We start from the raw sequence: 21,676 nt of genomic DNA on the forward strand, positions 1-21,676 counted from the left end.
GGCTTCTTCTCCCTTACCTTTAATCCATGAAGACAACTTCATAGATACAGATGGAACCAAGATTAAGAGGTCATTATCTCACCAAAAAGCATCCCTAAAACATCAGTTTCTATCTCAAAGAAACATTTAGACTGTTTCCATACTCATATTTCTACTGCAATATGCCATCTTGGGTCATGTCTTCATAGTATGTATACTTACTTATGGTACTATATGACCCTACTAACGGATCATAGTGAGTTGCACAGAGACCTCAGATGTCATCCAGTCCAGCTCCTTCATTTTACAAAAGAGAAAAATGAAACTCAGAGAGGTTACATGAATTGCCCTAGGTCTCATAGATATTAAATGGCAGAGCTAAGATTCAAACTCAGAACTCTCTCCCTTAGTTCACCCTTCAGTGAGATATCAGGCACAGCCACAGAGTTATAATGTTCCTGCCCAGGCTATGTTTTGGTAATATGTACATTGAAGCTTTTCCTGAAGATATTTATTTATGTGGTCGTTAGCAAGGATCATAGACTTTGAAAACGAAGGAATTTTGAAACTTACAGGACTTAAGTAAAAACTGGGTTAACTAATAACTCAGAATTAGATTATCTTACCTTAGTCTTATGCTATTTAAAATTTTGATCAGGGACTTGGATAACAGCAAAGCTGGCATGCTTATCAAATTTGCAGATGACACAAAACTGAGAAGGACAGCTAATTCATTCACTGGCAGGGTCAGGATCCAAAAACTCATTGAAAAGCTAGAATGTTGGGCCAAATCTAATGAGATAGGCTGTAATAAGGAGTCAAAATCTTACACTTGTGTTACAAAAATGAATTTGGAAAAGTACAGTATGGGGGAGGTATGGTTAGACCAGGAGATCCTTAATCTGTAGCCCATGAAGTTTTTCAAAACAATTTTTGATAATATTTATTTCAGTATCATTGGTTTCCCATGTAATTTCTATGTAATTTATTTTAGGCATTTAAAAATACTGTTCTGAGAAGGGATCCAGAGATTTTCCAGATTGCCAAAGGGGTCCATGATTTTAAAAAAAGTTAAGACCTCCTGAGTTAGACAGATGAGGAATAAAATGGGCAGAACCTGGAAAATAATTTATAGAATAACAACTGTAAAGACAAACAACTTTAAAAGTTGTAAGAACTATGGTTAATGCAAGGATTGTCCATAATTCCAGAGAACTGATGATGAAATATGTTACCTGTTCCCCAAGACATAATGGGTTTTGGTGCAAAATAAGTCATATATATTTTGGTATACAGTTAATGAGGAAATTTGTTTTGCTTGAATATGCATAGTTATTATAAGATATTTGTTTTTATTTATTTTAATGGGGAGGTAGAAAGGAGGAAGAGAAAAACATATTTCTATTATTTTTATATAGATGGGATGCTCCAGATGCAAAATGTGGTAAGTTAATCTGACAAAAATCTAGTTGTTTTAATGGACCACAACTTCAATATGAGTGAATTCGTCTATTTTAAGAAAGACACTGTAGCCAGCACCAGGAGGGTACAAGTTCCACTATAGTCTGTGCTGGCCATACCATATTTGGTACATTCAGTTCTGGGTACCAAACTATTGATAAATAGGTTGACCAAAGGGCAATAACCAGGATGATAAAGGGCCACAAGCACATGCTTGAAGAAACTATGGTAATTATCCTCTAGATTTGAGGCTGTCCTCAAGTATCTGAAGGACTATAATTTGGGAAAGAAGTTAAAATAGTTCTGGTAGTCCCAGAGGTCAAACCTAGACCTTAGGCATGGGTTGCAAAAAACAATTTTAGGCTTTATATAAGGGAAAACTTATTGACCATTAGAGATAGTCTGAGTGCAATGAACTATTTCAGGAGGTAATAAGTTCCCCTTTCTGGTGGTCTTCTAGCAAAGGCTAGATAACCATTTGAGGATTATATATTATATATCCCACTATGGGTTGGAGAAATTGATCTGGGCGTATTTATTTCTTGATTAAAGTTATGAACACTAGATTTTGAAACTCATCAAAAAGAAGCTGAAAGTGGATAAACCTAAGATACAATCAAAACAAGGCTCAGAAAACCTCAGATTTTGTGTGAGTTTCATCAGAATTTGAAGGCCTTTCCAACTCTGAGATTCTGTGATTCTATGAGTTACATTTAAAATTATTTCCCATACTATTATGGTTAACATTGTTCTGTATATTTATTTATGCATTAAAAGACACTTAATTTTATTACTAGTTACAACTGGAAATAAGAGGTTTATAATCTCCCTTATAAGAGCACAATGTATTAATATTGTATATATTATTTATAAACAAGTTCACGTTTTCTCCTTTATAAAATGTAAGCTCCTTGAGGGCAGGAATTATTTCATTTTTATTTTTATATTCCCAGCACTTAGCAGAGTACCTGGCCCACACTGGTCACTTAATAAATCCTAGATGATTAATTTATTCATTAAAGTTGGGAGCACTAGATTTTAAAACTCATCAAAAACAAGCTACAAATAGATACAATAGATACAATCAAAACAAGGCTTAGAATCCCTAAGATTATGTGTGATTTCAATCAGACTGAATATAAGACAGTTGAGTATCACAATGTGTGATGGGACTCTGTTTTACCCATGGGTGAGAGGTTCATTCAGGTTTACAGTCTTGTAAGTGCTTGGTTTTTCCCACATAGCCCCAAACCCTGAACTCCAAATAGTGCAGATTCAATTTCAATAGCATTTTGCCTGAAACAAATGTCACATAAAGATTTGTCTGCATGTAGTCACAAAATTTCATTAGGCGGCCAATTACTAATGATATTGAAACAATAGCAAACAAAAGGATGGTCCCAGGGGCAGATGAAAAGACTGAGAAATCAAATTGCATCCCCTCTATAGTCCACTAAAATGCAAAGGAAAGATATTCTTTAAAAAGTTAGAGGTAACCTTTAGTACTGGGGGGGAAAACTGGATTAAAACTTTTCTGAAGCAAACATTTGTCTCAGAAATTAAAACCTTTCCTCAAAAATTAACCTGGACTTAAATAATCTTGCTGAGGAAAATATGTATATAAATTTTAAAATGCACAATTAAAACAAAAGGCACATTAAAATCTTGAAACATATTTTCAGCAAGTTGTTGCCTTCAGTCAACTCGATAAACAAAGGAAGGTTTCCTCAAGTTTCAGATTATTTGAAGGCATCTTTAGGTCTAACTCATCTATTGAGCCAACTCCTTTGGTCTTCCTTGGATGTATGGAAACCTCACAGCTGTGTGTACTTAGCAAAGTGGCTAGATCAAAGTGGAAATGGAATATGAACTATATTTTCCTTAGAAATCTGGCTGTTTTGCCTTCTTCTGGAGTATACACATTCTAGATCAGAAAGATAGAGCAGCAGCTGCCTGAAGGCATCAGAAATAAGATTGGAAAAAGAAAATGAATCACAAATGGAATCCTACCCCTAGAATACCACAAGAACAATCATTAGAGAGGCAAGCATATGAGGTAAAGGGAAACCTGGATTTCTAGGAAAGGGACATAGTAAGAACTCACTTTTTTGGTTTTTCTATATGATTTGATTGATTTGGAAGAACTTCAGGTACTTTTTAGGAATTATCTGTAACTTACAATCAATTGTTTGAAGGCTAAGTTACTTATCCAGGTCTCAGAACTAGTAGATGTTAAAAGCAAAACTCAAAGTTGGGTACTCCAGGCTTCCAGCACTCTAGACACAGTTACTCTAGATGCTGGGGTACACTTTGTGTGAGCTCTGAATGCCTAGATTAGCATGCAACTCACTGAAGTAAGTTTCCATATTTGCATGGTGCTTCTCAAAGTGTTTTCCTCACACAAACCCTATCATGCAGACTCACATAGCCGGAAGGAACCTCAGAGGCCAACTAGGCCAAAGCTTAAGCTCAAAAGAAATTCCCTCTAAAGAATCCCAAATAAGTTTTCATTCAGCCTCCACCTGAATACCTACAGCTATTATTTTTAAAGGAAATCCTGCCCCCCCCTCCTATCCTATCCCTTTAAAAAAAACTACTTGTTTGCAACTTGGATATATTTTTTATAGTTCAAAACGAACCTACCCTGTTTTCCAAGACAATGCCCATGACAGGTAATATAAATACTATAATCGATATTTTATACATTAGTAAACTAAGGATGGATGAATTGCTCTTGGCCCTTAGCACAAATTATGTTTTTCTTTATTTAATTTCATACTCAACAAAACAAACTTGAAAGTGGAGAAAGGAAGGCTAAGAGCTCCATACATACTTTAGGGTTTTTTTGGTTTTTTGGGGGGGGTGAGGCAATTGGGGTTAAGTGACTTGCCCAGGGTCACACAGCTAGTAAGTGTCAAGTGTTTGAGGCCAGATTTGAACTCAGGTCCTCCTGACACCAGGGCCAGTGGTGTCCACTGGGCCACCTAGCTGCCCCTATACTTTAGTTTTAATAATTAACATTCAGATCTAGAGAAACTAGAAAACTGCCCTACATTTATTATTTTATCTAAACCATTTGGAACACTTCAATTCAGTCAGCCTTTATTAAGTATCTACTATGTACTAGATAATAGAAATATAAAGATAAAGGAAAACAGCTCTTGCCCTAAAGGAGCCCTACCTTCTGGAGTAAAAAAAACATAAATGCATATTGAATAAATACAAAATGCATATACATCCTCAGAGTCAAACAGCCTTCCCACAAAGATTATGGGTAATATTATCATTTCTTTAAAAATACATCTTTTTTTATTCTTTGTTTTTATATGTACATTTCTGATTATATCCTTCCTCCTACCCCAAAGAGCCATCCCTTCTGATAAAGATTGGGTTTTTTTGGGTGGAGCAATGAGGGTTAAGCGACTTGCCCAGGGTCACACAGTTGGTAAGTGTTAAGTGTCTGAGGTCAGATTTGAACTCAGGTCCTCCTGAATCCAGGGCGCTACTTTATCCACTACGCCACCTAGCTGCCCCCTAAAGAAATTTATAAAGGAAGAACAATTTCAACAAAAAGTGGGATGTTATATGAAGTTTTACATACCATAGTCCCCCAACTCTGAAAAAAAAAAGTAATAGGAGGTGTCTTCTCATCTCTTCTTTTGGGCCAAGCTGGCTCATTATAATTCTGTAATATTTGATTTTGATTGATTTGCTATTGCTACTGTTTTTCTCTTTTCCATCATTGTAGTTATTGTGTATATTATTTTCCTAGTTCTAATTACTTCATTTGTTTCTGTCTTTCCATTTTTCTCTTAATTCATTCATCACATTTATTTTTTAAAAAAACACATTTTAATACAGGTGTAACATTGAATGATTCCTTCACTTCAGCTCCTTCACAGCCAAACCAGGAGGCAAGGACTGTTTAAGTTTCTCTGCCTTCTCTTTGTCTGTGATAACCAAGGTGTACAGGTATCTGCTGCAGAGAACCTTAAACTTCACATTGTCCTTGTTTTTCTTGATCTTGACAGATTTGGCATCCTTTCGCCTGGCTGTGAGCAAGAAGTCTTTTATTTCCTAGATTATTCCGGGCACGGTGGCGGTGGCGGCGGGACAAGGGAGTAGCGCAGGGCCCCAGAGACTGAGCCATGGGAGAGATACTCACAACTGCCAAAGGGCTGCGGACGATGGAAAAGAGCACATTTATTATTTCTTAAAGAATAATAATACTCCATTACATTCATGTACTATATTTTGTTTGGCCATTCCCCAAATGGAAATCTACTTTGCTTCCAGTTCTTTGCTGCCACAAAAAGTGCTATTATAAATATTTTGATGTATATGGAGTCTTTCTTTTTATCATTGACCTTCTTGATATATAATCCTAACAACAGAAACTCTGGGTCATAGGTTATGGCCATTTTAGTTATTCTTTTCACTTATTCCAAATTGCTTTCCAGAGTGGTTAGACCAGTTGACAGCTCTACCAACAAGGCATAAGTGCTGATGTATTTTAAGAGGCAATAAAGTCTTGGGAGAGAGTAAATTTAATTGTCATCCAGAAAGAACTATCTGTCATGACTAGAGAGAGAATGAAGTGCATAGAGAAAGTGAAAGACTAAGTAAATTTCTTTCCTCAGAGATTGAGGGTGCTAAATATCACCTTTGAGAAAGATCCAGAAATATCCTGAAAACTTAGTTTAAATCTTACATTTCACCAATCAAACAATCACAAAAATAGTTTATAGATCTAGAAAAAAATAAAAACAAATCATCTGGAAGAACAAAAGCTCAAGAATATCCAGGGAATCAATGGGAAAAAAATGAAAGAATGTGGTTTAGCCATACCAAATCTCAAATTGTATTACAAAGCAGTAATTATCAAAACAATCTGGTACTGGTTAAGAAATAAAGTAGTGGTGGGGCAGCTAGGTGGCACAGTGGATAGAGCACCGGCCCTGGATTCAGGAGTACCTGAGTTCAAATCCGGCCTCAGACACTTAATACTTACTAGCTGTGTGACCCTGGGCAAGTCACTTAACCCCAATTGCCTCACTAAAAAACAAAAACAACAACAAAAAAACAGAAATAAAGTAGTGGGGCAGCTAGATGGCACAGTGGATAGAGCACTGGCTCTGGAGTCAGGAGTACCTGAGTTCAAATCCGGCCTCAGACACTTAACACTTACTAGCTGTGTGACCCTGGGCAAGTCACTTAACCCTAATTGCCTCACAAAAAAAAAAAGAAAGAAAGAAAGAAAGAAAGTAGTGGATTAGTGGAATAGAATAGGTATGAATTGCACTATAGTAACTGACCATAGTAATCTAGTACGTGATAAACCCAAAGATCCAAGCTTTTGGAACAAAAACTCATTATTTGACAAAAATTTCTGGGAAAACTGGAAGACAGTATGGCAGAAACTAGGTATAGACCAATACCTCAGACTATATATCAAAATAAGGTCAAAATGGGTTAATGATTTACACATAAAGTGTGATACCATAAGCAAATTAAGAGAGCATGGAATAATTTATCTGTCAGATTTATTGACAGGGGAATAATTTAGAACCAAAGAAGATAGAGATAGTATTACAAAATTTAAAATAGATAATTAGGATTATATAAAATCAAAAAGCTTTTACGCAAACAAAACCAATGTAACCAAAATTATAAGGAAAGCAGAAAATTGGGAAAGAATCTTTATAACAAGTATCTCTGATACTCATTTAAGAAATATATCGAGAACTGAGTCAAATTTATAAGAATACAAGTCATTTCCCAATTAACAAATAGCCAGTTTTCAGACAAAGAAATCAAAACTATCTATGGGCATATGAAAAAATGTTCTTGATCAGAGAAATACAGAGTAAAACAACTCACAGGTACCACCTCACACCTATCAGAATGTCTAATATGACCAAAAAAAGGAAGTTGTTGCATGTTGGATGGGATTTGGGAAAACTGGGATACTAATCCACTGTTGGTAGAGTTGTGAACTGATCCAACTCTTCTGGAGGGCAATTTGGAACTATGCCCAAAGGACTATAAACCTATGTAAACCACTGCTAGGTTTATATCCCAAAGACATCCAAAAAAAAGAGAGAAAAGGACCCATTTGTACAAAAATATTTATAGCAGCTGTTTTTGTGGTGGCTAAGAATTAAAAATCAAAGGAATGCCCATCAATTAGGGAATGGCTAAACAAGCTGTAGTATATTATTGTAATGGAATATCATTGTACTATAAGAAATAAGAAGCAGGATGATTTCAGAAAAACCTGGGAAGACTTACTTACAGTGAAGTGAACAGAACAAGCAGAACATTGTACACAGTAACAGCAATATTGTTTGATGAACTATGAATGACTTAGCTATTTTCAGCAATGCAATGATCCAAAACAATCCCAAAGTACTCGTGATGAAACATACTTTCTGCCTCTAGAGAAAGAACTGATATTGATTGAACACAGACTGAAGCATGCTATTTTTCACTTTCTTTTTTTCTTTTATTCCAGTCTTCTTATACAAAATGACTAGTATGGAAATGTTTTACATAATTGTACATGTATAACCTATAGCTGATTGTTTACTGCCTCAGGGAGAGGGGAGGGGAGTGAGGGAAGGAAGGATAAAATTTGAAACTCAAAACTTTAAATAAAAATGTTAATAAAAGAAAAAAAATCTTATGTTGTGGATAAGGTAGTACAAAGAGAATTCTCATAAGATTTTGACTGCTGTATTGAGAGACCAAGATGGTAGGACTATATTTCCAGAAATGAAGAAAGATCAGCAAAGGCAGTTAGTGGTGGTGACTGGTTGAGAATTTTCTTACCATGAAACAGTGGTGAAATATTTGAATATTTATTTGTATTGTATATTATGTTGCTAATATATTATAAATCTGGTAAAGTGGATATTTAAGACCATGAAACTAGGAGACGTGAGAAAGAAAGGAAAGCTCACAGGAAAAAGAAATTTCTCAAATTTATTATAAAAACTAGGATGTGCTCTCAGAGTAAAGTGGTTACTTAATGGAAAAGAATGCATCTCTCTTAGTTTATTAGAAATAAGAGAAAAAAGAAATAACAGGACATATCTCTTGAATGTCTTAGAACCTGGGATAAGAATTAATAAGGAAATTGAAAGTAGCTACTGAAGAGAGGGTTGACCACCTCACTCAGGCTACACATAGCATCACTTCATTCCTATATCTTCATATATACATATATACACATAGTAATCTTTTGGGAGGATAGGATAGATCTAATACAGATCACAATTTGTTAGTAATAAAACATGGATCATAGATTTAGAGTTGGAAGGGATTTTAGAGAACAATGAGTGCAGCTCCCTCATTTTGTACTTAAAGTAAATGAGGCTGATATAAGGGAACTTTTCCAGGATGACACAGCTAGTGGGAGTAGAGTTAGGGGGTTTGAATTTGAACTCTGATCTTCCTGATTTCAAGTCCAGCTCTTTATCCATTGTGCCACCTATTTTCCCATCCAACCTCTCATTCCCCAAAAAGACACTTTTGCAAAGACCGGTTAACCTTTCCATTACTTCTCTGAAATAAAGTATTACCAATATTCAGTCTTAGGAATTCCCAAGTTCACATTTAAAATGATAAATGCCATCAATTTCTTCTAATTTTCTATTGAATAAAGCACAAAGCTTAGTATACCAAGCCCTCCACAACATGGTTTCAACCTACCTTTCCTATCTTCTTTTATAAGATTTCCCTTTACTATGTTTCACTAAAACTGGACTATTCACTCTTTCATACTCTTATCTTGCCTTCTCCCACCTCCAGGAATATGAATGTCATCCCTCATTCTTCAACCAGATTCTGTCCTATTCTTGCCTACTGTCATCCCTTCCATCTCTCAAAGATCTGTGAAAGGGCTAGCTCCACAAAGTTTGTCCTAGATTGCTTCTTTCATCTCCCCCAATCCCCCATCTAGTCCCTAACTTGAATCTCTAAGACCACCTCTTTGCCCTCTCATGATCTCATAGTATTTAGAAGTGGAAAAAAAAAACCTTAGAAATTAAATCCAAATAACTCCCTTGGGGGGGGGGGAATGAGGGTTAAGTGACTTGCCCAGGGTCACACAGCTAGTGTCAAGTGTCTGAGGTCGGATTTGAACTCCGGTCCTCCTGAATGCAGGGCCAGTGCTTTATCCGCTGTGCCACCTAGCTGCCCCTCAAATAACTCTTTTTATGCCTGAGGAATTTGAGTTCTTGGAGGTGAAATTAGTCTCAAGTCAAACTTGCTGTCACAAAAGAACCCATGTTCTCTGATTTGAAATCCAGAATTCTTTCCACTACCCTATGCTATATACTCAATCCTATTATAATTTACATTATAATTACTTTTGTACTTACCTCTTCTTCCCCAAAGTTGTTTTTTAAATCCTAAAAAGCAAAAATCATATCATTTTCTTTCATTGTAACATCAACACCTAGAATGATACTTTGCATATAGCAGTAACTTAAACTACACTTGTTGAATTGAACACCCCTGGAACACTAAAAACTAGTGTTAGTTATTAGGGTGCACTTAAGGCTGAAATGAAAATTATCACAACATACCAACCTCAATACAAAATTAAGCTGTTTCAATACACTCATGATTTAGTTAGAGAGTCTCAGTTGCAAATAGCAAATGAATATGACAGAGATCAGGGAAGGAATAGATGTTGGTGTGGGGAATATTGTATGTGTCACAAGACCTCACTGATGATGAAAGTTGTTTTAGATACTGTGCATAACAAATCAACTCTCCTTTTTGTAATTCAAGCTGCCTGAATCTAAGCTAAATTTAAAGGGGGAAAAATCAAACCAGCCTAAAGTTTTACACAACATACACTGTCCTTTGCCTCCTTGAAGAACAATGACTATTGTCATGCTTTACTTGCTACTGTGCCACTAACAGCTTCAAAAGAGCAGAGCCTTCCATAGAAGAGGTGCCCTGCAATGAATCATTGAATGAATGGTTATATCATTTCTGGACTTCTCCTTGGCTTCTGTAAAAAATTATTTCACTTGCTAATTGCCACCCCCCCCCAACCTGGAACATCACTCTTTCTCAAATTCCAGATACTGGAAAATTGCTAGAAATAATAAAATTTACTATAATGTAGTTGCAAGGGGACTTAGCCCCATCATAGCCATGACCATCATTTTAATATTTTTCTCTTTTTTTAACCAAAGTGCCAACTGTCATAAGAAAATTTCTGCTATAAAATATAGCTCTAATTTTCTAATATGAGTTAATGGGAAAGTAATATTTGATATGCAGCCAACTTTTCTTAAACACAATTATCTGATTCAATGAATATTTTATTAATTATCTATTTTAGAAAAGGCTTTAGAGATATACAGGCTATAGAGATATATAAAGATGATAAACAACAGTCCCTGTCCTTAACAAGATGATAGTCTAATAGGGAAATAATGCATTTACACAAATAACACTGACACTGGTTTAAAAGGTGATAAATACATGAGAAAGAAAATGTAGTTAACTTCCATAATCTGGGGCAAGCTATCTTCATCTTCTTTCTGGTTCTCAGTTCCTTCATCAGTAAAAAGAGGACCTCTCCTGGCCCTCTGAGGTCCTTTCCTACTATGTAGTTTTTAAAATCTATAATCCTGGGGGCAGCTAGGTGGTGCAGTGGATAAAGCATGGCCTTGGATTCAGGAGGAGCTGAGTTCAAATCTGGCCTCAGACACTTGACACTTAGTTGTGTGACCCTGGGCAAGTCACTTAACTCTCATTGCCCCGCCCCCCCAAAATCTATAATCCTATTAAAGAGTTTATGAGCTGGGGCAGCTAGGTGGTATAGTGGATAGAGCACCAGCCCTAGATTCAGGAGTTCAAATCCAGCCTCAGATACTTAACAATTACTAGCTGTGTGACCCTGGGTGAGTCATTTAACCCCAATTGCCTCACCCAAAAAAAAAAAGAAAGAGTTTATGAGCTATGTTATGTCCAAATTTTGCTTCTAATACTAGCACTTCCAACAGATTCTAATAGTATTAGTTTGCTAATAAGTGCTGGCTAGTAAATTTGCAAAATCCATATTCTAGTTAATGGTTCAAGCTGGATTTTAGAAAAATGATTAATGGAACTTCTTGATACCTCTCACATAGTTACAAAGACCCAGGGTATAGAGATAAAAACTAAGGGTGTTTTTTCTTTAAACTAGGCCTTAGTTTTTCTGAGAATCTGGAAAAAGTAAATCACAACTAATATAAGGATATATATCTGTTGGTGGGGGCGGGGGGAGAAAGACAGAGAGAGAGAGTTAGTTAGTTGATGGAGTTGGCTTTGTATCTCTGTCCAAAAGCAAAAAGAAACATTTCTTTGGGCACTTGGTGCAGTACATTTGATAAGCATATACAAAAAGATCACCAGGAAGAAAAAAACAGTTTTTCACCAACATTTGCGGGAAAAGACAAAGAAATAGATAAACCCTACAAAGAATTCAGTAAGACTTTTCAAGTTGAACAGTATATACTTTAATATGAGTAGCTTAAATGCAAAAGTGAAGGGAAGTAGACAGAACAAAAAAAATTGGAAAATATAGCTTATGAGTAAGAAAGAAGTCAAAGACAAAATGTCATATGTATCATGACTATCTCCTTTAAGAAAACTTGTGAAGAGTTAGAAATTATAAGCACCAAATAACACCACAAAAATGCAACAGATCAGCCAGGAAATGACAAGTTATACTGTGGAAATCATTTCCAAAATAACTACTTTTGAATAGTCAATCTTTGGTCTTATTACAACAAAGATCAAAATTAATGCCAAATTATAAGAAAGAATAAAAATTAGGAGATATAGTATGCAATAAGTCAATTCCAATTTTAATTACTTAAACAAGCTATTGATGCAAAAAATGGGAAACAAAGGAAGAGAAAATCAAAACAAATTATCACCATCTCTAAGTACAATAAATCATCAGAATGATCATTAAAGTCTAAAAACCATCTTAACCAGCAAACATTTAATTTTGTCAACAAATAAGAAAAAATAGCTAAGGATAAAATTAGTTTATAATATAACCTCATTTGTAAAATCATGCAAAAAAGGGAAGTCGAAGATTAAGTACAGTATTATGTCATAAAGCACCAAGGAGAAGTGAAAGGGAAATCAAGGTAAAAGAAAGCAAGTAAGCCTCAGTAAACAGAGTATTCCAAGTGAATTAAAGAGCAAAACAGGAAGAAGGATAATCTACAGGTGAAAAATGGAAAAAATCTTTAAAGCTATCTATAACAAACTATTTCCTCTATCAATGACAGTCGAGGCACCACATTTAGATTTAACATCATAGATCCCTTTGTAGTACATGTGGAAGTAAAAATATCTCTCAAGAAAACATAGATGGGAAGTACATCTGATTGAGACAAAAGAGTCCTGTCCTGGGAGCAACACACTTTTAAAAAATGTCAATTTGGGGGGGGGGGGTGTAGCTAGGTGGCACAGCAGTGGCCCTGGGTTAAAGAGGACCTGAGTTCAAATCCAGCCTCAGACACTTGACACTTACCAGCTGTGTGACCTTGGGCAAGTCATTTAACCCTCACTGCCCTGCACCCCCCAAAAAAAGTCTTTTGTTGTTGTTGTTGTAGTGTGTGTAAGATAAGAAGTAACGAAGGTTGGGAAGTGGGGCAGGGAACTCAGAATATTTACCAAAAATAGAAGAACAAGAAAATATGAATAACCACCAATTCATATGGTAGTTATACATCTATAGAGTTGATCATCACTACAGAATATTTATGAGAAAAATCTATATATACAGTGAGGGCATTCTTGATGGAGTTATGAGATGGGGACAGGTAAAGTTTTACAAAGTTAGCTATGTAGCATAATGAAGAGAACACCAGATTAAGAGTTAGGAAGGCCTGAATTTGAATCCTGTTTCAAATAGTTAATGGATGTGACCCTAAGTGAGTCACTTAACCTCATTCATCTTCAGTTTCCCCATTTATAAAATGGAGGCAATAATAATATCAAAGGGTTTTTGTGAAGACCAACTGAGATAACATATATAAAGTGCTTTACAAACCTTAAAGTATTATGTAAATCACAGGTATTATTAAATGATATGCTACAGCAGACATTTTTAAAGTCACACAACTGAAGTTTAGAAAATACAAAATCCTATTGTGCTCATTGTTTGTCGACAATTTCTTGTAGAAGAAATTTCACCTTAAATTTTCTCTTCCAACAAAACATTTGTCAGATCCTATGTCAAAATAATACAAGATATAACAATGAATATCTTGTTTGATGACCCTCTCAATTAATATCAATTGAGACATAAAGCCAGCAGATGTATGTCAAACATGTTTGCTACTGTCATATTTTTCATTGATGAATCCAAATGGAAAAGGGATTGCCTAAGATCCTTCAGATGCTCCTACTTATAAACAGCATTGTGCTAATTTGTATCAAGCTTTGGAACACTAGAGAGTCTCATAAATGAGAACCAGAATCAATCAAAAGAGCCAGGCCTGATTATCTACACAGGAAAAACCAAGTGGATGAGTAATGCTTATCATTCAGATGATGGTGGGCAATCGGATGTCCAGTCCATAGAGCTGACATATGAGAACATATACTTAAACAGTTATTAATGAAGATGGATATAGAATTAGACTTCAAATTTAATAGAATAAAAGTAGTCTGGATTGCCTTTGAGAATCTGTATGATGATTTTAATGACCCCACTTTTCTCCCTGAAAAAAGTCCCATTTTTTTTATTGTCAATATTCTTATAATTATACTATATGGCTACAAATTAAAGAATGCCACAGTCTCTGACAAATCAAAATTGTGAATCACTCAAAGGTCAATGGAAGATGTGTATCATATTAGCAGTGAAGAATTTCACAGGAATAGTGCCCTGTTGTTCAGTTATTTTAGTAATGTCCAACTCTTTGTAAACTCTCCTTTAGAGTTTTCTTGGCAAAAATACTAGAATGGTTTGTTATTTCTTCTGCAATTCATTTTACAGATGAGGAAACTAAGGCAAACAAGGTTAAGTGACTTTCCCAGGGTCATATAGCTAGTGTCTGAGGCCAGATTTGAACTAATGAAAATGTGTCTTCCTGAATTCAGGCCTGGCACTTAAGGGATGTTATCAGAGCAGTGTATTACTAGAAAAGGAGATGGGCTAGTAATATAGTGAAAGTAAGGGATAACCCATGCACATATTCACATTTCATTTGTATCCAAACAATATCTAGCTATCAAGAGGAGGGGTCCCAGAATATTGGATAAGTTATCAATGACAAATTGGCAGAAATATCTGAACAAAGACTAGAAGGCAATGGACAGGTTGCAATCTGCATTGCTGAGGAAGTAGCCTTATCAGTGAGATCACAGGTATTTTGAAGAAAGAGTTCTAATATAATGCTAATGATCCAGTTCTGAGGTTTTCAATGTTTCTCATAAACTTGAAAAAACAAATACCCTTAATTGTTAAAATTCAGTATCTTGTTGCTCCATTTATAAAAAGAAATTTTTGTATTTTAAAATAAATACATCTAAGAAAACTAAAATTACTATATAGTCTGAATAAACCATACTCTTAAAATGTCATACAAATGCATGATAATTCCTTCTTCTTTCTCCAAGTTTTTCTAAACCTGGAATACACTGCCTCATTACCTCTGCCTCTTAATATCTTCAGGTATTTTCAAAGCCTTCTTCAAATGTCACTTCCTTTATAAGCCTTTTCTTGATCCTTCTAGCTGTGCCTTTCTTCCCCCCATCAAAAAATATATTATCTTACACACACACACACACACACACATGTTTATTTATATATATATGTTTATGTGTGTGTGTGTGTTTATTTTAATTTAATTTTTTTTTTTTAGTGAGGCAATTGGGGTCAAGTGACTTGCCCAGGGTCATACAGCTAGTAAGTGTTAAGTGTCTGAGGCCGGATTTGAACTCAGGTCCTTCTGAATCCAGGGCCAGTGCTCTATCCACTGTGCCACCCAGCTGTCCCATGTGTGTTTATTTTAAAAATACAAATGTGTGTACTTGTTTTAACTTCCTTGAGGGTAGGGGATATTTATGACTTTGTTTCCCCAGTGCTTGGCATATCACAAGTGCTTTATAAATGCCTGCCGACAAATTGATTTGATTGGTATCATCAGACCAACAAAGTGATTCTAAAAGGTTCCTTTAAAATAAGGATTCACTCACTATATTCAAGAATTATCCAAATCTTCAAGTTTTAAAAGTAAAAAAAAAAGTACTGTGGCTTCAAAATTGGAAATTTAAAGCTTTAGGCCTAGGAATGATCCATTATTTTGGAATCTTCATGCTTCAAAAATATAACATGTCCCTGCCTAAATAGCTGGCAATACTTCATTTCTACAGTGAATGTTGGCAATGAGCTAACTTTAAATTGCTAATGCATTAATTTTCACTCGTGACCTTCGGTCAGACTAGATAGATCTTAGAATTTAGAGCTGGAAGAGACCTTAAATATAATTTAGTCCAACCCCCTCCTATTACAGATGAGCAAACCATGGCCCAGAGGTAGTGCAGTGGTATAGAATCATAAAGTCCTTATTTCAAATCTTCCTTCAGATGTTTAGTAACTATTTCTCTTAACCTTAATTTCCTAATATATAAAAATGGGTGTCAACAATGGTATGTACCTCCCAGTATTGTTTCGAGCATTAAATGAGATGACATTGCAAATTGCTTTGCAAATCTTAAGATGCTAAATAAATTTGAATTACTACTACTACTACACACAAGGTCACACAGATAGGAAGTAGTAGTGCTAAGATTTGAATCTGGGTTTTCTGATTCCCTTCCCACCCCCAGTTTCCTCCATACAATACTAAGAACTACTTTGTGAAGGCTGTGCCAAGATTCCTTATGTTTTGAGAGGGATATTGGGAAAAGCAAAATTGATTTAAGTAGTCATAGAAATTGTATCTTATTGCTCCATTGGTGGTTCTTATTGTTGTTGTTTGTCTTTCATTCTCAAACAGGACCATGATGTCATGACCTGCAGTGAATTGGATTTAAGTGAGGCAGGGCTGTGCAAAGTCACCAGCCTCACTCTCTCCTCCAGAGTCATCTAGGTCCAGTGACAAGATATATATCAAGATGACTGGAGATGGCCCTAGATGCAGTGAGAGACCTTGGTCTTTTTAAGCTAAGGTCTCTCCCAGATCTCAGTTCATCTGAGTAAATGCAAATTCAGTGATTAAGGCTAGATAAGAAATGAGGCAAAGAATGATCTCCATTGGTCCAAAGCATAGAAAAATAGTGATGTATTCTCAACTAGGGAATAATAGTTCATAGTTCCCTATGCCAACAAAATTACAATCACAGGTCTAATACCTATCACATGTCTACAGTGACAACTGCCAAACTGATCTTAAAGACCACCATCACTCCTGGTAGGGCCATCCAAAATGCACACTGGACAGTAGTCATTCTTTTTGGTTATGCTCTCATGGAAGACTAGCTCTTTGCCCAAATTCTATACCTCTGTTTGACTCACTAAATTTTCTTGTGGGAAGTATATTCTGTCCATAGTAGTCATTTTCATGCCTACAGTACTAAACTTAAAACTCAACAAAAGAACGTCCTTTCCCTAAGGCTGAGTTGAATTATGAAATTAAATAGGGTGTGAAATTTCTATACTATAGATGTCTATTGAGATGCTTCATCTTGACCATTTTCCCAATTCCTAGTAATGGCCTAGACATTGAAAAGAATATTGCTAATGCTTTATCATTTTCTTAGAGGGGATTGCTTTTGCAAACAGAGTTTCAGTTAAAAGAGATACCTCACTTAACATATAGAGAAAGGAGTGCTTTTCTTCCCTAAGGTAGTCTTTCTGAGATAAATTGGCAGAGACCCAAAAAAAAGCAATTTATACCTTATTTTCTTAACTAAGAGTGCCTTGTCAGGGCCAAGATGGAAACTACATACATACTTATGCCATTTTATGTGCCACAAGTTTCTCTGACAAGGTTCTCTATGGCGATAAATGTACAAAGGATGATCAGGTGACAGACAAAATTCTTTCCTCAACACAATGGGATGATGTTACTCTCTAAATTGTTCAGATTCAAAGCATATCATACCAAAAGCTGAAGCCATGGGTTCCAACAACCAGGCTGATCAAGGTTTCTCAACACCACCACCACAACCATCTTTATGTTTCTTCAGGGAAATGGAAGAATCCACTACTCCAATATTTCCCAGACAATAATACCTTATAGTTAGGTATCAACAACTTTATTCTCAAATTATTTTGTATGTTACCTCATTTCATTTTGTTACTATAAAATATTTCTCTCAGATGACAGACAAGTTTGAAGTTCTTAAGAAAAACATTTTTTGTTTTTTTTGTTTGTTTGTTTTTTGTTTTTTTTCGTGTGAGGCAATTGGGGTTAAGTGACTTGCCCAGGGTCACACAGCTAGTAAGTATTAAGTGTCTGAGGCTGGATTTGAACTCAGGTCCTCCTGAATCCAGGGCTGGTGCTATATTCACTGTGCTACCTAGCTGCCCCAAGAAAAACATTTTAAATTTCACTGTCAATAAAAATCCATTCATTCCTCACTACATTACCAAGTTATGGTTTTTCCTTTCAACAAAATTCCAAGTTTTATTCATTTTTACACAATTTTCTTCTGTCACTGTTACCTGTAAAAGTATAACTTTCAACATAATTATTCCTACCTTTACTCCATGTTTTAATTCCAGGCCACTTTTCTCCTTCAAGACTTTTTCTTCATTCTTTGAATTTCTCTACCACGCTCCCATAGGGGTACTTCCCACCTCCCCCTTTACAACTCTCTCTTGTATATTATCTTCTTCCATTAGAATTTAAGCTCCTTGGGGCAGCTAGGTGGCACAGTGGATAGAGCACCAGCCCTGGAGTCAGGAGTACCTGAGTTCAAATCTGGCCTCAGACACTTAACACTTACTAGCTGTGTGACCCTGGGCAAGTCACTTAACCCCAATCGCCTCACTTAAAAAAAAAGAAAAAGAAAAAGATTTTAAGCTCCTTGAAGGCAGGGACTATCTTTCTTTTTGCTTATAAATCCTTAATCAATGCTTGTTAACTTGACTTTTTCTTCCATTCTTCTTTGGAAATTTTTCCTCCTTTCCCCCAATATTCTTAATTCTACAATTAATTGTAAATCAAGTATTGAATTATTATATCTTATTTCAGACATTCACTCTTATACATGTATCAGATTACTTTAGTTCCCCAAATATTCATCACTTGTCTCCCTTCTTCTTTAATTTTACTTAATTCCCATAAAATTTCTTTATACACAAGCTGTCCAATCTTCAATTCAAGAACATTTAACATAGGGCCATAGATGACTAAGGAGAGTTTATGAACTTTAATGGGAAAAATAACATCACTATTTCTAAATAATTTATTTCTTGTGTAATTTGATGCATTTTATTTCATGCATTAAGAAATATTATTCTGAGATAGGATCTATAGGCTTTACTAAAGTTCTAAAGGGGTTCTTTCACACAAAAAGGTCAGGAAACCCTGTTTATTTTGCCTGTGTTTTTCACTGATTGAACATCCAAAATTTTTGCTTGCTTATATGTCTATTTTATGTCTGTTCCCAATCCTAAGATTTGCATTTTATACAATATAGTGATCAGGCACTTGCCATCTCTACTAAAAAAAAAGTTATTGTGGCTTCAATCTGAAGAAAGGTGCTTTAGATTAGGTATAATATGTATTTTCTTGAGAGTAATAACTCCTAAGTAGAATGGGGGCCAGTCTCTAAAGTGTTGTAAAATCATATAGACTCTCACGTATCTTCACTGTGGTCAGAGTGGTTCTATTAGAATATCAAGGAAGAAAATAACTGATTTTTCAACATCATTTCTAGCCCTAAAACTCTATTAAAGAAATGGGTTTTAGGACTATAAACTATACCTATGGTTTGGCATTTTTAAGGTTTTTTAAAATATATTTCTAGTGGGTCTTTATTGGTGCCATCCACAAGGTGGCATCAGCAATCTTATATTTATATTATTGAACATTTGGAAAGGGATCAAATCAAGAATCTTTTAATCTGTCACACCATCATAAATAAAGGATATTTTCACATTTAGATATTTTACCCAAGTTATAGTAATGCTACCAGAAAGGTAAATTGTATATAATATCTATTTAGCATATGCAATTGAATCATTTTAATACATTTTCTATGGTTTTCTTTCCATGCAAAAAACAAGAAACAAAATCACAGTTGTACAACCTGTATTTGAACAAGTATGCCCTCTACATCATAACCAGCAAGTGACAATCTGCCTTTCCTTGAACTTTTCCATTACAGAGGAACCCACTGCTCCCTGAGGCAGTTATATACTTGTGGAGAGTCCTAACTGTAAGGGAAATCTTCCTAATGGCAATCTTAAATCAGCTTTTCTGCAAATTCTAGCCATTTCTCCTAGTTCTCCTTTCTGATTTCAAGCAAAAAATGCTTGAAGACAGCTGTCATGCTTACTCGTCTTCTCCAGACAAAGCATCCCTTCATTGGTCTTTACCATCCTTGATATCTCTTCTCTCCATTTTCCACCCATAGCTCTAGGAAACACCATGCCTCCCTCAGGATAACCTGAAATCTCATCGCTATGAAGATTGACTCAACTTTTGATAATCAACACCTTCTCAGTTCCCTCAGTTGCCTCATCCCTCTGTGTTTGGAGGGTTGGAAGGCAAAGCAATAAACCCCTCCCCCAAATTTTCCTTTATAAGGGCTCAGAATTCTCCAGGTAACTCTCCATTTTCCATCAGCAGCTCTGCTTGGTTTTGTTTCCATGAACATCATCCCCTTGCACCAGATACCCCCCATACTCTGGCTGCCATTGCCTCTACCATTTAGCTTCCTTGTATTGTCTTCTATTAGACTGTATGCTCCTTCAGGGCAGGAACTGTCTTTTTTTTTTTTAATTATAATTTGTATCTGCAAAACTTAGCAAAGTGGTTGGCACACAATAGAGGCTTAGTAAATATTTGCTGAATTGAACTGGACACCCTCAAGCTTATCAGTGTCTTTCCTAAGATATGGTATTGACAATTGATTACCATATTCTGCACCTGCATTCCTGACCAGGGTGGACTAAAATGGCACCATCAATTCTCTATTCCTAGACACTATGCCTTGTTTCATGGATTGTAAATGCACATTCACTTGTTTAACAGCAACAACAACAAAAATGGTTACCCTATCACATGATTAATGTATATTGAGTTTGCAGTACATATCTTTTCATAAGAATTCTGCTTAACTATGTTTTTCCAATCTACATTTTCTAAACAAGGGGAAGAAACATATAATTTAGTAGAAAATTAATATTCTTTAAGTTTTTAACACCCACAGATTTATCAAAAAATAATTTAAAATTTTTTTGAATGGGGCAGGAAAAAGTGGGGTTTTTTTGTTCCTATCATTCAACATCTCAATAGTGAGTTCTTCAGGGGGAAAGTTTACAGTTACTTGTAACCTTTATAGTAATGAGCATATAAGTTATGCACTCAAGAAGTATTTTTAAATTAATGAATAAAGTTAACATGATTGCTGGACAGATATCATGGTAATGGTTCTTTTGAAAAGAATAAGACAAATTCTCTGAATTTACATAACAGCATTTTTTTCAAGGTAGAGATTTTGTTATTGTTCAATCATTCAGTTGTGTCTGATTCTCTATGACCCTATGGACCATACTGTTCATGGGGTTTTCTTGGCAAAGATACTGGAGTGGTTTGCCATTTCCTTCTCCACCAGATTAAAATATTTTTTAGAATATCAATAAAACCATCACATATCAATAAAAACCAGTAAGTTGAATTGACACCTGGTCCTGTCATTCATAAATCAACCAATAAACATTTATCAAGCACCTACAAGAAAAAGTAATATGCATAAACAGTAGAAGGAATTCTTTAAATGAGAAAGAAAATGCCCTCCTTAAGTAATTATTTCTTTCATAAACTCTTTAAGATAAAGGAAGATAACAGTCCCTTGGACAGTGCATTGGATTCCTAGGCATTTGAAGAACAGTTTCCATCTGAGTTGAACTATTTATTTCCTTTGGGTTCCTATAAAGACCTCACAATTCTGTTTCATAACTTGTTTTAGGAAAAAAAAATACTATTTGACTAAAAATGTGGGTTTCTTGGGGGGGGGTCAAAGAGCC

General features: G+C 35.4%; 1 protein-coding gene and 1 pseudogene across 1 annotated transcript in view; both read right to left on the reverse strand.

The window, feature by feature from the left end:
* TMEM182 (transmembrane protein 182) overlaps positions 1-21,676 on the reverse strand; it is an 82,973-nt gene that overhangs the window by 10,103 nt on the left and 51,194 nt on the right. The gene's annotated exons all lie outside the window — the stretch shown is intronic.
* LOC122745963 lies at positions 5,283-20,106 on the reverse strand (annotated as a pseudogene).

Source organism: Dromiciops gliroides, chromosome 3, assembly GCF_019393635.1.
Source record: "Dromiciops gliroides isolate mDroGli1 chromosome 3, mDroGli1.pri, whole genome shotgun sequence".
In the NCBI taxonomy this organism is placed as follows: Eukaryota; Metazoa; Chordata; class Mammalia; order Microbiotheria; family Microbiotheriidae; genus Dromiciops; species Dromiciops gliroides.